The sequence below is a fragment of the Dendrobates tinctorius genome, unplaced genomic scaffold, assembly GCF_039654945.1.
Source record: "Dendrobates tinctorius isolate UK_male_01 unplaced genomic scaffold, ASM3965494v1 ptg000184l, whole genome shotgun sequence".
Taxonomy (NCBI): Eukaryota; Metazoa; Chordata; class Amphibia; order Anura; family Dendrobatidae; genus Dendrobates; species Dendrobates tinctorius.
This window is the reverse complement of record NW_027361851.1, coordinates 17095-20863: the sequence shown is the minus strand read 5'-3', so window position 1 is coordinate 20863 and position 3769 is coordinate 17095. Positions and strand designations below refer to the sequence as shown.

Below are 3769 nucleotides of genomic sequence, written 5' to 3'. Positions count from 1 at the left end.
GTTTCTTCCCATACAGTATATATTGTGCAGAGGACACTAGTATGATATTGGCAGGGTTTACCATTGCTGGGCGCACCAGAGTCACCTCTGCACCAGTGTCTCTGAGGCCAATGGTGACTTTATTGCCAACAGTGACAGATTGACAGTTCTCACTGGTCCTCACATCAGAGCCGGCCACAAAGAGGACAGACGGTGGGGGCCCAGAGGGCTTTGTGGTTGTAGTTGGACGTTTGTCCCTATCAGGGCAGACAGCGCTAACATGTCCCACTTTGTTGCAGGAGAACCATCAGCATGTATTGCCTAGAGAATGTCTATTCCCCGGGACTCCATAGGAGATGGGCTTGGGCAGCTCTTTTGATCGGCCGGCAGAGGGAGAAGGGTCCCCGTTTGGCTTACCTCCCTTCCAGCTGAATCCCGATGGCTTCCGCACCTCAGGCATCCTGTTAGCCACATAATGGTCTACAATCTTTGCAGCCTGATCCACAGTTTGTCTCGATCACACACAAATTGTCATACATCCGTGGGGCACATATGAAGAAATTGATCCTTGACGATAAGATCCGTTAAGTCCTCAAGACTGTTAACAGAAAGTCCCATGATCCATTGGTGGAACGTGGTCTACAAGGTGCTCACAAAATTCTCATAGCTGTCAGTTGATCCACATTGTAGGTTCTTGAACATTCTCCGATACACTTCTGGGGTTAGGTTGTACTTCCTGATCAGGGCCTCTTTTATTGCCTCCTAGTTCCCATCTAGCTCTGGCGGGAGTCCAGAAAAAACTTCCAGGGCTTTGTCTCTCAACCCTGGAGTTAGATACTGCGCCCACTGCTCACTGGGTAGATGGTATTGCCTGCAGGTTTTTTCAAACCCTCGAAGGAAAGTATCTAAGTCCGTATCCTTGTCCATCACCGGGAAGTTTTCCAGACGTGGTTTCCTTGGATTTATGTCCTGGAGGGGGGTTAGCTGAGGATTGTTACCCCTTTCTATTTGAGCCATCTGAAGCTTGAAAGCTCTCTTCTTAGCGTTCTGCAGCCTTTCTCTCAACCTGGCGTTCTTCAGCAGCAGCCTGTCGGTACTGTAGAATAAGCTGCATATGCAGATTGGGATCACTTGTTCCCAGCTGTTGTAAGTCCATTTATAAAGTAGAGTCCAGAGCCTCCTTAGCTCTGGCATTACTGGCACCTCCAGAAGGTATCTCCGGTGCAAGAGCTGGCATTGCTGGATCTCTCAGAGGTGGACTCTCTCTTTGCCCAGATGCTTCAGTATTTTGCTCTATGTCCTGCTCGACCAAGGCGTGTATCAGCAGTTCCTTGGATTTGTCGGCTGTCTGTATTCCTCTCTGCTCACAGAGGTCGGTCAGAGCCTCTTTGCTCTGTTTCTTGTAGTGGGCTGCCATGTCGATGAACAGCCCTTGCCAAATAAAAGACAGAAAAGAAAAACGGGAAGGGAAACTGTTTGCAAGTATGTCCAAATAAGCACTGAGCTAAACCTTGTAGAACTGGTGCACTCCTTGCAAGGATACCAACTCTTTAGTACAGGGAGTAATTGCTTACACCATGCACTAATACTCTAATAGAAATAAATTCTATCCCACCGCTGCCACCAATTGTCACGAAATACCAGCGAGGATATATTCGTATATCCCACCGCTGCCACCAATTGTCACGAATTACCAGGGAGGAAATATTCGTATATCCCACCACTGCCATCAATTTGTCACGTACCCGCTTCTCAGCACGTGACTTGGGGATGCGCTTGCAAGGGATAATCTATCTCCTCTCACTCAGTCAAGCATTCCACCTCTGTCTTATATTAAAATGGGAGCATAAATCACACCCGACACAGACCACACACCCCGTTTCATACACGCTGCCATCACTCACCAAACACATGGGCGGTGAGTCCCAGAAGTACTACTACTACTACTACGTGCCAGTCACCAGACGCACACACTCTAAGGCTATGTATTCTTTAAAACAACAAGGTTCAGACATTAAAGTTTTAAGCTTTAAAATAAAAGGTACAGTGCTTACAATAAACAGGACATAAAAATGGAAATAAAAAGTAACCCATAAATATGCAAAAACAGTGATAAAATAAAGGAGAAAACTTACAGAAATGAAGAACTTTGCAGTCTGGTACTCTGTCCCTGATGGAGGGGGAAATATGAAATGGAGCACATCAGCTGTCCATGCTGCCCTCACATGTGAACAGATTTCTATGTGTACAGGCCTAATTTATAGATTAACCTGGAGATCGGATTTCTAGACCAGTCTCTCATGTTAATATTCTAATCCTTGGTTTGTGACTGGATCCTAGCTATTTTACCCATGAATATATTATTTTTCTTTGAACACTATTTGTGTGACCTATCTCACAGTAAATAGTGTCATGCTGCAATTGTCGTCTTTCCATCAAAGACAGCAGAAGGTGTGAAATGTTTCCACTTTGTGTGTTCTCAGGAAATCCCCTGGGGTTGGGACCAGAAAGACTGTCTCTTTCTCAGGATAACATAGGTATTGACCTGTGTGGAGAGCTGCAGTCTAAAGGGGGTTTTGTTGTGAGTTCATTTTCCCCTCCGTCACTGAGGCCTGGTGAACTCCCTATTCTAGTGAAGGAAGGTAGTGAGCCTGATTATCAGGCACCTGGGACTAAGGAAGACGATTGGCTGAGTGGAGTCACTGACTGGATTTAAGGCAGCCTACGCCCTTTCTGCCCTGCGGGTGACTTCTCTGTGGACTCTTGGACACCAGTCTGATTCCTGCTCTCCTAAAGCTAAGTTTTCTGTTTTGCCTTTTGCATCTAAGATTTGTTTTTGTTTTTCTTGCTTTTTGGATTCTGCCACTCCCTGCTGGAGTGTGCAGTGTTCCGTGAGCTCTGTCTTCTGAAAGTACCTGAGTGCTGATTTAGTTTTGAAGCTTAGTTGCTTCAGGGCCATTTTTATATCAGCTTGTTGGCTTTTGTCTCTGATAGGGTTTTGGCAGATTGCAGACAGCAGCCTTCCTATCCGTTCCTATCTAGGTAGTTTTTGGGCCCCGTCTTTGCTCAGCCTGTCTTTCTGTCTGTGTAAGTGTTTTCCTCTTACTTCACCGCCATTATATGTGGGGGGCTGCCTATTGCTTTGGGGTCTGCTCTGGGGCAGTTAGATTTCCCCTTTCCTTCTTTAGGCCTATGTATCTCTCCGGCTGTGATCGAGGGGTCTAGGTCATCGTAGGAACCCCCCACGGCTACTGCTAGTTGTGTTGATAGGTTCAGGGGTCTGCAATCTGATAGTTGCCAACTTCTCTGGTTTTCAGGACTTAGCTAGCATTTCTGTTTTTGCCTCCTACGGTGACTCAATCATAACAGAATCACCCGCCCAACCGCAGATCCTGGGGTACTCAATAGCAGGAAAGAATTGTGTTTAAAAAAAAAAAGAAAAAAAAAAAAGGTGTGTGTATATTCTTTCCTCTATATCTCTGAGGCCGTAGGGGGAATTTTCTTTTCTCTCAATGGGGATAAAGCAAGTGTCTGATCGTGTGGAGCAGCTCGCTGCTGAAGTGCGAGGAATTTCCGCCTACCTTGCTCGTTCACTTGCTGTTGAACCAAAGATCCCCACACCTGATGTATTTTTTGGGGATCGATATAAATTTTTGAGTTTCACAAATAATTGTAAATTATTTTTTGCCTTGAAGCCTAACTCGTCAGGGAGCCCCGCGCAGCAGGTTAAAATTGTCATCTCTTTGCTGCGCGGCGATCCCCAGGATTGGGCGTTTTCTTTGGAACCAGA

General features: G+C 46.1%; 1 pseudogene; it reads right to left on the bottom strand.

Annotated features, from left to right (window-relative positions):
* Positions 1-286: 286 nt before the first annotated feature.
* On the bottom strand, positions 287-1396 carry LOC141055093 (uncharacterized; annotated as a pseudogene).
* Positions 1397-3769: the final 2373 nt, after the last annotated feature.